Source organism: Corvus brachyrhynchos, unplaced genomic scaffold (assembly GCF_000691975.1).
Source record: "Corvus brachyrhynchos isolate BGI_N302 unplaced genomic scaffold, ASM69197v1 scaffold70, whole genome shotgun sequence".
NCBI lineage: Eukaryota > Metazoa > Chordata > Aves > Passeriformes > Corvidae > Corvus > Corvus brachyrhynchos.
In genome coordinates this window covers 6,030,971-6,045,083 of record NW_008236217.1, presented here as the reverse complement: position 1 = coordinate 6,045,083, position 14,113 = coordinate 6,030,971, and the positions used below count along the sequence as shown (strand labels likewise).

The window sequence follows — 14,113 nt, the reverse complement described above, 5'->3', positions numbered from 1 at the left end:
TCTGTGGCAAGCTGATCATTAGCAACAATAAAACTTGAAAACTCTTGAAATTATTTTATTTCTTTTTCTTGCTGGCTGGAAAATTACAGTGGTTCTTTCTGAGATCTGTCATAAAAGGCAGTTATACATGATGATACAAAATCTGTCTCAGAGACCAAGAGCTGAAATAGAGATTTGAAGCTTTGTTCAGGCCACCTAACTCCTCTTTCAACAGAAAAAGAGGGGATGGAGAGGACCCTATTAAGTTTTGCACAAAGGCTGTTCTGGTGAATCCTTAAACACAGTGATTTTACTTCAATCTGTTATTATACTTCCATGAGACCGAGAGAAGTGCAATTATGTTGGTTCACTGTTTGCTCCCATATCTTCCTCCATCTGCCCCAAACCACTGGCGATCAAGTGGCTGCTACGTGCCGCTCCCAGGAGCAGCACACAAGCTGCAATGCACTGCTGTTTCAGAAATTCCTGGGTCTGGCTCTGCTGGAAGTAGTGTAAGTGTAAGGTATTTACACATTTTCATTTCCAGGCATGAGCCAGAGGTGCAAAGGTTCACAACTGAGGCAGCAAAGGCGACCTCACCCATGAGGTAGGCTTGATTGGATCCACTGATGGCAAATTTCACACAAAAGTTCACCTCAATGCCTCAGTCAATTTCAAGACTCTTAGATGAAAGAGTTTATGACAATGATTTACTGAATAAAAACAATTAATGCCATCGGCAGATTTTCATCTTTTGACAACACATAACAACTGTGTGGAAGCGATGCACTTGGATTTTGTAATGGATCTGATTTAAAATTTTCCCATGAGATTTTGTACTTGGCAGCACAGGAAGATTCAGAATGAGTACATTGAGAAAGGCCAAGTTCAACTAGAAAAGATCCTGAGCAACATGATCTAGATTTGAAGTGGAAGCAGAAGTTGCATGACAAACCTCCAGAGATCCCTTACAACTGCTCTTTTCAATGCTTTTAAATTCTTATATCAGTAGATTTGATCCTCTCACTTTAACAGAGGCATCCTGCTTCACTTGGGTACTTAACCAAGAGCACTTACAAATGGTAACAGCCATGGTCATTATCAAAGCTGAACACCTCTCTGGACTATCTGCTTTGGCCAAATACCAGTCACTGCCCCGTGTGACAACTGGATGAAATACAATGGACCCTTGAACAGGAGCAGGGTCAATAATCAGTTACACCCTCCTGGCCTTAAAATGTAATGAATAGGATTAGATGAAGAGATATCAGGGAGGAAACACCCTTTGAAGCTTAGTTAGCATTCTTCAAACTACAAGATTATTAGTCTTAGCCTGGAGAAGAGCTTATGTCCCTCAGAGACCATCTCCTTTTTGCAGCTGGTCTAATTAAAGAAGCCTACAAACAATCTTGTCTGTGTCTTTCTGACCACACAATTCAACACAAACTGCTACTGAGAGGGAAAGTAACTGTAAACATCCCAGTTACAGCAGGCAGATTAGGCAGGAGGCCAGCTGAGCAAAGAGAGAAGGCAGCAGACCAGCCTCCTGGACCTGGTGCCAGAGGTTAGCTATACGTTGTACTTTGCAAACAACAAAGTCCTTGTAGCTCTCCTTCTGCAGAAACCCTGCACAGCCTGCAAAGAAAGGGAGTATTTCCAGCAATCTCTACAGGTGTGTGCATGCCGCAGTTCTTTTTCAGATTAACATTAATTTTGATAAAATAAAATTTAAGGGTAAGTCTCAGAGCAAAGATGCTCATTATAGTCTTTCTATATGTTTTAGTCTTTCTTAATGTATTAAACATAGGAACTCTGCTTAAATTTCAGTCCTGGGGAGAAGAAAAAAACAAAGAAAAAAAGGAAAACTTCACCACAATGCATAACTATTAGAGTCTAAAAAATAAAAAATTGATAAGTGCTTGTAAGACAAGTAACACTTGCATTTCCTGCATGAAGAAAACAAGGGGGAAAAGAAGACATCCAAAGAGGGAAAGGATCAGTCATTCAACCTAGCCTCCTGACTCAGTGAGAATCGATTTTTTTGCTGCCTGCTGCATGGTCCTGCAAGTCAATGCAGATCCTGACTTCTTGCCTCAAATTTGTTTCAGGAGAGATTTTGCACCCATCAGGCAAAGTGTGCCAGCACTGGAGTGAGCAGTGTTATCGGGTGTTAGCTGCAGCACTCTGATACATCCTTGAGAACTAGCACATCATTAGGGATATTTTCACAATGGAATGTGTGGATCTTAGGTCCATGTCAGACAGAACTGAGAATGCTTTCAAGAAGGAATTAAAAAGTCCTTAACAACTTTTAATAACTGTTCATTTAAATGTCCTTTATCCATATGACTTCAGCACTATTTTTGAAATTTTCAAAAAAGTTTTGATAAAGCAACTCTGTATGGTCTTCTGTTAGAAAAAAAAAAAAAAAAAAAAAAAAAACACAAAAAACCCACCCAAAGAAAAACACTAACTGTTCATTTAAATGTCCTTTATCCATATGACTTCAGCACTATTTTTGAAATTTTCAAAAAAGTTTTGATAAAGCAACTCTGTATGGTCTTCTGTTAGAAAAAAAAAAAAAAAAAAAGAAAGAACACACAAAACACCCAACCAATGAAACACACACCACCACCCCTTTCCCCCAAATGGAGGTATTTATTTTTTGAAATGTGCTCTAGAAGAGAAATTAACAGGAAATATATTTCGCAGTGCAATACCCACTATAACAGATACAAAATCTGAGTCTCCGCACTTTGGGCAGTTATTGCCACCTCCCTGAATTAGCCACAGTTTACACCTACTTGCACTGATATAAATGACAACACAAGAGCAAGGTGATAGAAAACAGGTCTGCAATGTCTATCCTCAGCCAAACACACCTGCAACCCTCTTACAGAGCAAACTATATATTGCAGTATCTCTAACTTGTGTATACTACAATAACAGTAATAACCTCTGTGGAACTACATGTAACATAAATTACACATTTTATACACTGGACTTACAAGAGATTTCACATTGACCAATATATACGTGAACATTGAAACACCCCTGCTCACATGTTACATTCTAAGCACATTTTAAAATAAAATAGGATTTGTTCTTTGGCACAGCTGACATGCTCCCCCAGCAGCCACCTTGATGAAAAAAACAGTGAGAGTTCACACTCACCAAGGACTTGTCAGCACAAGGCATCACAGTTCCTGAAGAGCACTTCCAATTCCCACAGGCAGGTATCTGTCTCAGTGACACAGCTTCAAGGGCACACCACAGACACCTGTGAGATTAAATATTAAACTCCCTGGTCACACTGGCATGCAACCTCAGCCATTATTATTTGTAAACTACATGGCTGAACAACCCCAGATTTTCAGAGAAAGAAGTGATACTGTGGTCCAGACTTTCACTGTGACTTTGCTGAAAAGCATGAAGGCTGTGTTGCTTCCAGCCTCCCTTATCTATGCTGCTAAAAATGAACTGACACAGATCATTCTATTCATCAATCACCCCCACTGGGATGTCAAGAGACCACCAATAGCATATCTGAGACTACTCCACTGATGAAAGAATATGTGCTTAAGAACTCTACATGTTTTCCTGATCATCAAGTTTCGCTCCAGAGATAACTGGAAATGTTTCATTTGAAATAATTTCCTGAGGGACAGTCTTACAGAACAGCTATTCAGATTATTTACCTGTAGCCACTCTGTGTAAAGAAGCTTATTCCTTAGAATTGCCAAGTGTGTGAAAGGAAAAGCCTCTGTCAGAAGAGTTGTCTGTCTGTCCACAATATACCATCCACTTTGAAGCAGTTTCCACATAGATGGTTTCCCATCCATAAACCACATGCTTCATAACCAGAAAACCACTGCAGTGGGGTCCCCCTCAAGTAACTTTATTAAGAACACATTAATGTCCTACTGAAGGATAAAAATTAATTTCAAATCCATGCCTTGTCTCTGATACAGGGAAAAACAAGTCTTTGCTGAAATACAAAATAATAAAGGATTAACTGCCTTAAATGTTCTAAGCAAACAATGATTTTTCATTCTTAAACCCCAAACTCTATTTTTAGAGATTTATCTTATACACCTGCTTCTCTTTCCTAGAAATAATATACAGTACCTGATTTTTACCTAGATTCTCTGGCATCTCCAGCTCCATATCCAATTCTATTTGCTGCTAAATTTAACAGTAACTTTCAAATGAAATTAATGTTAATACTTATAACTTTAGAAACGTTAATCTCAGCTGCTGTGTCTAGAGTTAAAACAGGAGCAGCTGGTGTTCAGGAGGTTCTGGTTTGGGAGTTATGGATGCCAGTGGAAGGTGGACTGGAAAGAAAAGGAATTTTGTTTATATGACTGATGAAAATTTCTTGCCTATCAGCAGCTGCTTTCATTAACTTTCTTTACAAAAATATGAAAGAATTTTGGTGTGGGTCCTCAGAACATGCAGTTCCTCAAAACTCCACATCAGGAGGTGCAGTCTCTCCTCCTTTCCCTGCACTGGGGACCAGGCCCCACCACCCACAGACCCATTTCTCCTAAGGCAGGTGTGCTTCAGTCATGCCTGGGAGGAGGAAAGGCCAGGGTCTCTTTCAGGACAAGAGGCACTGGGCATACATAAAGTGGTACTGCTCTGGGAAAGAAAGGCTGGCTGAAGCATGAAGTGGACCAGTTTGGGGATTTATTTTGTTGTTATTAGAAGCTAATGTGGAGGGAAAAGAGGGGAGTCATATTCTTCACTTTCTAACATTCAAGTAGTGTAGCAGTCACCAGACACACAAAACCCCGGGTCCCAGGCCCTCCTTGGTATTTAAACTTTTGCCTCATCCCTCTGAAGCCTCATGCTTCTACACACAATCAGCACCTCCTCCCTGACCCATCCTGGCCCCTTCCTTTTTCCTCTTCCTCTGCTGTGCTGAACACCACATGCACCTCACTCAGTTTTGTCCCCTCTCAGCTCTATGACAGTCTGCACTAAATTTCTCCTTCCTGACTCTGACCCTTCCTTGTCACCCTTTTTCTCCTTTAAAACTTACCTTAGCTTTGGCCCCTACTTTTGGATTTATGTCTATTCTGTAAGGAAGGGATACCCAGTTTATTTTAACATACAAGCTCAAACAGTCATAAGTTTGATCCAGGCTGCAAGGAGCACACTGTGGGCACTTCTAATGCCCCCCAGTCCTAACAAATCCCTCTCTATGTTCCATTGCAGCCCAGCATATATATGGATTTCCCATCACCCTGGAATGGCTCCCCATTCTCCACTATCTCTTGTCCTGTCTGTGAAAGCTCTTCAAAGCTCTACCCTAGGTGTCATCTTCTGTATCTTATCCTCAGGGAGCCTCTCCTCTTCACACTGATATAACTATTACCTTTAGGTAAATGGCTCACAAATCTACATCTCAATACCAAAGTGATCTCCCTCAGTTTAGCACTACACATTTAATAACACTTCTGATCTGCTGCCCTGGAAGGATGACTATTTGTTTAAAACTAAACTTTGCAGATATTACTGAGCAGCTTGTCTTTTTCCTTTTATGTTATTTCCTCTTCTCCATTGCTGTTAGCAGCAAAATTCTTCCCATTTCTAAAACTTCAATTTTCAATACCTACTTTTAATACCTATTTTTTGTACCTACCAGTTCTGGAATATTTCCTACCTTTCAAACTTTTCTCCACAATAAAAGAAATAAATCCAGACAACATGCTTCTCCATATCTTGGCCATCTTGATCTACTACAAATACTTTCTTCTGCAGTTCTTCACTGTTCCTGTCTTTTTGGACCAAAAAGACAGTCAGTGATGAACAGAATGATATAAATGCATTACACTCCCAGGACCTGTTGCACTTAGATATAGTAAGGTAATCACAGGAACTTTAATTACATTAAAAATAAAATGCAGCAGCAGTAACAAAAATTGTTGATCTAGCTTCTCCGTGACTTCCCTTCCTGTACCACTGAATTTTCAATTCCTTCCCCATTATCCCTAAGTTCTATGCCAAAGCTGGGTAAAAGCTCTTGCTTGCTGGCTTTTTGCAGTGCCAATGATGAACATGTTCTCAAAATGATATTTTAAAAAGTAACTTGGCCTTGTATTGAAAATCTCCTCTTCAGATTTGTGCCTGACTCCTACTCCTGTTCCCAGATATCAGTTATCACAAACCTCTTTGGAGCCTTGATACAAAACCGTCCAGTGTGCCCAGAGGCAAGGGCAGAAAGAGGGGGAGGCAACAGAACTACAAACAAACCTCATTTCCTTAGAATAAGAGTGAGAGTGAAAAAATTATTAATTTACAGATTTACACAATATACTTACACTTTTAGTTCCTTCAGCTTACTTTCAGTTAAAATAGTTTCAATGAAAGAGGTAACAATCATTATATTTAAACTGTCATCTTTATGTTTCAGATCTATTTTTTGAGAGGCATGAAATGAAGGAAGGAGTGAAATGGATGCTACTGATGTAGGACACTCTGCCATTTCAGAAAGCCAAGACACACCTGTTTGCTCTCAGCATTTTCATTGATTTCTTCACATGCCAGACCCACAAACCATTTCTTAGGGGCCACTGATGCTCTGCCAACACCAGTAAATCAGGCATGCCAAGGGAAGCTTTCTAGCACAAAAGCTGAGCAGCATGAAGCAGCTGGTGCCCATGCCAGGAAACTCTCTTACCTTCAGGCCAACGCAAGCTGCCGACCAGCAGCCCTTCCCAGAACCACAGCCACTGTTCTCCTCAACAGGACTGTCTGGCACGTTTCAGTCTCCAAGAATGTCGGTGTCTTTACCCAAACCAAGATTACAGATGGCACTTCTATGCCTGAGATGGGTTTTATTAAAACTCCAACTTTTAGCAGTTAAATACATACAATTCTGCTTAGACATAAACAGTGTTCCAAGTGTAAGTAACATCTGAAAAAGCGATCTGTTTTCTTGCTGTTCGGCCAAATGTCATTCACTTCCAGACTTCATTAGACTTACTGGTGTCGTCCAAGAAAAAAGAAAACATCTCCTTATCTACCTTGTAATTGTTTTTTAATAGATATTTGGGACAAATTTGCGAGTATTACAGCGTTTTTGTAAAATATTTTGCATATGGATTTTTTTTTTGTTTTGTTCACACTGATAGACAATTGAATTATGTTACCACTGTAGGTCCTTTTCAGCTGAACTATTCTATTCTGTCTTCTATTTTAACACTCAAGAGAAGTACTGAAATGTGAGCTCTGGATCTGGTCCTCCTCTAGTCTAGGGCTGCTCCCTACAGCAATCCCACTATAATTCTCTTTTCTCAGAATAACAAGAAGTTGGTCTTTCTGTAAACTAGAGCTGGAGAACAAGAACTGGAGAGAAAAATTATTTTAAATATTTTTTTTTTTTAACTTCACGAGGCTGAGGATTCTCATTTAAACAAAGTTGAAGAGAACAGCTGAATCAAATGAAAACAGAAAGAAGTCTTGCCTGTCTTTGTATGACGGGAGCAGGGAAATAAAGAAAAATGCAATGGCACTAATATTTATGGAAATTTGCACTGTGAGCATAAGCACCTAAGCATCCAAGCAAATATTAATACAGGGGTTGAGTATATCTCTGTAACCCTGATGGGCAACAATACAAAACCAGGAAATGCTCTAGGCAATGTCTATGTAAAACCCACATCAACTGCCCGTATCAGTTAAAAAACAGAGATACATTTAAATTAGTGCCAGTATGTGAGAAGGCCTTTGATTGAATGCCATTTGCATTTCATAGAGAAAAACAAAAGTTTCTGGGCCTGATTCTCCCTAGACTTGCACCCAGGTGGCTGCACTTGCATTGCACAGGTTACCACTATAGAGTGGCTCAATATCATAAGTATTTGCAGCTCCTTGTGTTGACTAGAAATATATTCCTAAAATGCAAAATACTTGGAGGAAGGAAAACCAGTATCCCGAAGCCAATCTGCACATGTGCTATATTCCTGTCTTGCTTTTCCTTCCCTACTCCACTCCTGGCACTACAACTAAGCTGCTCCAGGCTGGACATGCCAAAAGGAGCCAACTTATTGCAACCAACTCATGGCCTGAACTTTCTATTTTCCATTGGGTATACCTGTTCTAAAAATACCTCTACTGCTCTTCATTTGCTCATCTTTTCGTCCTGCCAGTATTATAGCCTGAAAGGCTCAGGGGTTTTCAAGTCATTTTCAAGTGGCCTTTTCCCCTTTTCATGCATTAAAGGCTGCTCCTTCATTTCTCCGCTTTACTTTTCTCTCACCTGTTTGTGAACAACCACTTCAGCCTCAGCCAAGCACACAGAAACAAGCACTGAGCCAAGGCATATTTGCCTTGGGTCAGGCAAACAGGGTCTGTGTGGCCACCCTTGGCCTGGGGCAGGATGAAAGGCCATCCAGGCCCCCTCACGGTTTGGTGACACCCCAGCCAACCCTCCCTTCCTTTGGAAACAATTACAGAGGGTCACCTAAAAGTGGCTGCAAATAAAGCTCTTTCCAGAAGCTGAGAGAGGCTGCTTTCTCACCACCAGTATTTGGGACCTGTTTTCTGCTGTCACTCACACTGGTGGGGACCAGGGTGCTGTCACAGAGGGAAATCACCCAGGACTTTCTCTGGGTGCGTGACTTGGCTTCCTGGCAGCTAATCCAGTCGAGGCAGTAGTTCACATGTGGGTTTTATCTTAAATAAAGAATAAGAACTATTATACTTGTGTGTTTTCACTTTTGCTCTGTTAATGGGGTAGTTCCAACTTTCTTTCATGCTTTCCTTGCCAGCTCTGCACACTGTGCAACTGTTAATCTAAATCCTCCTAAAGACATCAGCTGGTGGCTGAATTCTATGGAAAAGTAGTTTTAAGAATGGATGAAATTTATAGAGACAATGTCTGCCCAGACAGTAAAGGTGGAAATGAACGTGCTTTTAATGGCAATGGAATAAATCTGGTTTAGTGCAACATGGGGGCCAAGCCTTCCTGTCAGCCTACACAAAAGCATGAAGCAGGCCTGAGTCCCCCTCCTCTGTGTAGGATGTCCTCTCATCAGGGGGGTTCACTGCAAGCTACTCCTGGCTCCAGCTTGGAGACTGTAGCTGTCAGGTGCAAAGAGAGAAAGCAGAGTGAAATTTGCTTATCCAAGCCCTTTTCCAGCCTACAGCCAAGAGATACCATTTGGTATCATCCAGTGTACTGTGGGCCAAAGGCAAGAGCTCCACATGACATACTGTAGAGTCCCACACAGCACATTTCTGGGAGTAGAGAGACTGGGTCTTAAGCTGGACAGGAGGCTGAAGCCCTCTTCTGATCAGAAGAAAAGCATTAGTCTTACCAAATCAGTCATCTCTTCCTCTCACATTAGAAGCCAGCTTAAAAGCCTCAGCCTTATACCTTAAATCCTTTAACTCAAATCTAGCTTGTCACCTGCATCCTTGCCACAGGAAGAAAGTGCAGCCTCAGCAATGACATCAGCTGCACGGGACCCAGCTGAAGCTGTTCAAGGAAGAGCTGGGCATTGGCAAGCCCACGCTTCACCACTGGAGATGAGGACACTGGACAAGTGTGGGAGCACTGCAGCTCTGCCACCACTGTGGCATGGGGCCAAAACTTGTAGCTTCTCTCTTCAGTCAAACCAGAAAGCAACCCACATATAATGGGTGAGTGATAGGGAGGAGAAAAATCCTTTACACGTTAAAATTGCTGATGATGTTACATTGTGTATGTGATGAACACACTACAATCTGGAGATAGGGAAAAAGTGGTTCTGATGATCAGTTACTTGAGTGTTTGGTGTAAGCCCTTCTGAGAAGAGGAGAAAAGCTGCATCATGTCACAACATCAAATGGAGTATCACTTAAGAACACCTGCCTCATGTTAAGGAAACCAAGAAAGGTATTTTAAAATTAAACCAAAAGGTGGTTAAAGTTTCATCTCAAAACTTTCCCTAGCCATTTTCTTCTATTTTTTTTTTCTTTCAAGCCAAAGAATCTTCTTTGAAAGAAAAAATCACTTCTGATTCCTGTTCCATAAGTAAAGTTATGGGGAAAAAGTGGGAAAACAAAAGAAGAGAAATAATTTTAAAATCTCATTGTCTTTTACTGCAAAATGGTCTTAGAAGACTGGATAGACCACTTCTCATTTGTACAACTACTTCTTTAACTTGTAGTAATATTGCCAGAATTGACCAATGCTAGGTTTTTCCAAGTTGTTCAAAGGCTAAGGGTCATGTAATACACTTCTTGTATTTACAAATACAAGGCCATATTCCCCCCAACAACAAAAATACTACTTCATTTTTCTTTCAAACTGTTTCATTGTCCAGGTTATCCTTTGGTAAATAGGCTCTAAATTTTGTAAAAGACATTAAATAAAAAATTCATGTAACAAACATTACAATTAATATAGCAACTTATATGCTCAGAACAGGTTAATTCAAGCACAAAATGACCACAGGTATACCTGTGCACAATAAAAATATCTGGATTTAAGATTAGAAGAGAGCAAGGGTCACTATATTTTTCATTGCTGTAGAAAAAGATGTTATTTTTGTCCCTTGCAATATAAATGAGCTTAGTAGGCCCAACATGTGAAATACCTTCAGGACAGAACAGACTTTATGAAAAGATAGATGGATGGAACCATTGAGTTCATAATCATACCACTGCTTTTGACTTCTCTCCAAAGCATGTTCTACTTAGGAAAAGAATGCAAACTGCAAATTAAACCCTCACTTATCCTCAGCAACCTGACAGTCTGGCCCAAGAAATACTGCTAAGTCTGGCACTCTGGGAGAGTGATGCGTGCATCGCACGGAGGTGTGAGGAACGCGGCCCACCCCGGCTCATCTCGCAGGGCACAGCTGGGGAACTGTACACAAAGAGGGGAAACAAGTGTCTTTGAGGCAAGGAGGTGAGAAGGGGCCTGAAGAAAAATGGGAGATATTTTTATTTCCTTCATATCCTGCTGCTATTTTAGCTAAGCATTTTTCATTGCTAACTTATATGAAAAGAGTTTTTTTTACCAAAACAGTTTTCAGATGTCAGAATTAATCCCTTTGATTAATGTCATTAAAACTGGGTGTGCTACTGAGTCTTTTCAAGTATTCTTCATCACCATCCTTTAAACCTGTTCTTTTTGCATTTTCAGTTTACAGCACCTTTGCACGGGGACACAATGAGCTGGAAGGGAAGGTGTTCTGCCAAGAAGATTGGGGCAAACACCAATGAAGCTTCTTCTAAGCATTTGCACCCTCCTTATCTCTGTGTCATTCTTCAGCTTACACACCCTCAAACATTCTTCTTGCCTTCATGCTGCTTAGCTTCTGTGTGAAACGTCAAAAACTTGAATACCTTGATCAAAATTCTTTCTTTAGCTCTTTGGCTTCCCCATTAGCAGAAGCAGCAGGTGCCTGAATCTGACACAGAACTTCCCTAGCCTAGAAACACTGTCTGAATAATTAATATTTCTCTCCTCTAACTTTCTATGGTCCCTTTTCACCCTCTGTCAGCCAAAAGAATAATGTACTTGAATAATCATGCTGTAGTACAGTCAGTCATGAAAACCACTGGTTCGCATGTTGGGCAAATTAATCAGACTGTCTACATATTCTGGCACAGAGGCTTCTTTTCTATTTAAATAATTGAGAGATTGCTTTGGATTTTAGCATTTCATATGTCTATTCAAATTGTAGTTCAGTTTTCCTTTTTCTAGAGACTGGGATGCTTTTGGTTTAACAAGCAGAAATAACTGTGATAGAAGAATTGCACCAAAGGGACAACACCACATTACTGGGCTTGATTCTCAGGTGACACAAATGAGCACTGATCTATTGATGCTAATGGGTTACACATTCCTACAACACTTAAAGATCTGGCTTCTTTTCTTTCTGCCTTCTTGCTGTCAACTTTTTGCCATCAGTTTTGGTGTGGGGCTTCCTTCCCCAACTAAACTACCTAAATACTCAGCTATGACCATGCATGTAAGTAACACAATTTTTTGATTTTATATGCTCAGGTTTTCTTTTGGGCTGTTAACTATTACAGCCCAGTAGAAACAGCAGCCAAAAATCTTCACAGTCCCATTGGTCCTGTAGTTTATTCCTTAGTCTTCCGTTCTGAGAAAGATGATATAAAAATATTAAATTATTTAATACTCAAAACCAAGAAGAAATCAATGATAACAAATACCTTGTTAAATCTTAGAAGATATTCTAGAGATATAATTAGGAATGAGAATACCCTAAAATATACTAAGCTTCCCCTTGAATAAACAAATCTGTTTATTCCTCTCTCTGCTGTTTTCTGATCACCATCTTTCTACTCAGAGGAAAGCAGCTCTTTTTTCTTACTAATCAAGATCCTTCAGGAATTACAGAAAAGGGCTCCCACATTAGTTAGATGTGCTTTTCCTGAGATCAGCCTGCAAAGTGGAAAATCTGCCTGGGTACATGTTAAGGACAAGTTTGAACCCATCTTCCTTCCCCCTCTCTCCAGTACCAAGGTCAGCACAGATTAAATATTTGGAACTCCATACCTAAATCCTGGTCTTCTACACTGTGTAAAGTAATTTCCTTCAGATCTAAGTAGCTTCCAAACCGCATGCCTGATAAAGTAGAGCTCCAGACAGTGTTATCTAGAGTGGTAACACAAAATAACATGAGATAATACTCTGTGGACAGCGCACCTGCAAAGGTGTATGAGCCAACGCATATGGAAGAGATACGTGTGTGAAACAGAGCTGAAACGACAGTCAGTGGGAATCAAGGAATTAGATGTATGTCCCCAGACAAAATGCTCTGCACTTCAATGAAAGCTTCTCCCACATTGTCTGGTCTGCCTCTGAGGGCATCTCAAACACTGTCTGAAACCTGCTGTAGAACTGGCTCTCAAACACAGCCTTATCACAGACTGATTCAGTTCTTTGCAACCATATTATGTTTCTGTATATCAAATTGTACACCCCTATGAACAGAGGAAAAATACCTAAACATTCTTAGAGTCATAATTAGTTGCTAAATTGAGATCGAGGTATTTTTTCTCTGAAGTCTGTGTTTTTCCCTAGGATTACTGGAACTAAATTTCCCTTGACACCACTCAAAAGAAACCCCAGCTCCACAACCCAGTGAAGGAGAAGCAGATGATTCAAGATTATAGGATTAGGATGTTTTTACTAGTTCTAATTCCTTCTTCATCAGTAATGTGTGTACATGGTTATTCACCACAAACTCTTCACTGTCCTAGTTAAAAATAACAGTTTCACTCCTTTTTCCCAGCAGGAAAGTGTTCACATCACAGCTGATACTAACAGGCTCTGTTGTTAGAGAAACCAAGAACGGGATAAGCAAAGGGTCTGAGACACTGACCTGGATAGTTTTCTTTTAGTCTGTTTGGATTAGAAGAAAAAAAAAATACCTCTAAACCAGACAGCAGCTGTGTCACATGCAGAAAGGGTACTCCTCTGTATGGAAGTTCTGAGCATGCAAGGTTTCATTCCTCTTCCTCTTCAACAGACCATTCACAGGTAACCCACAAAAACTGAGATTTATGAGAGAAATGAACACTTTAGGAAAACAGACCCTTAAAAAGAGACTGGTTTTATCTGTAGTGTTTTTTAAATGTTCAACCATGCAAAGTCCTGCAGTTGACAAAGCCCCAGACATTTCTACTGAATAATTTTCTTAGTTATCTAATAGATAACGAATATATATTGCAAAAAATATATAATGTATTATATATTATATATAATTAATATATATTGCAAAAAAATTGGTTCATTTTTCAAATTAAAAAGCAACATTCAAAGAAAATGTAACTTTAGAAGCCTAAGAGGGCTAAGGAATAGTCTCAAGGTACTTCATGTTATGGGACAATTTGTAGCGAGGCAGTTATGTCCAGGGATGTTCACTTAAAAGCAAAATAAAGTTTTAGTCAGTATTTTTTTTTCCTTCCAGTAGCTGGGAAACAAAGCACAAAACAAATGACAAGTAAACATTCAGCCACAGGAAGCCATTAACAACAGTGGGCACCAATTAGGGCCCAGCAGGTATCCTTTACACTGCCTGGTGCTCTAGCTCCTCCTCAAATACTTTGGCATAACACTCACAAACTCAGGCTTAGGAAACAACAGGCTGTTTCATTT

The 14,113-nt window shown here is 40.1% G+C and overlaps 1 long non-coding RNA gene across 5 annotated transcripts in view; it reads right to left on the bottom strand.

Moving 5' to 3' along the window:
- Positions 1-14,113, bottom strand: part of LOC108449559 — a 76,141-nt gene that overhangs the window by 31,408 nt on the left and 30,620 nt on the right. For 4 of the 5 annotated variants that reach the window (XR_001865771.1, XR_001865770.1, XR_001865776.1 and 1 more), the window contains one exon: positions 3,154-3,259. This is a non-coding gene — a long non-coding RNA (uncharacterized LOC108449559). Of the gene's footprint in view, positions 1-3,153; positions 3,260-13,386; positions 13,510-14,113 lie in introns of all 5 variants that reach the window. The other variant, XR_001865781.1, reaches the window with a different exon arrangement.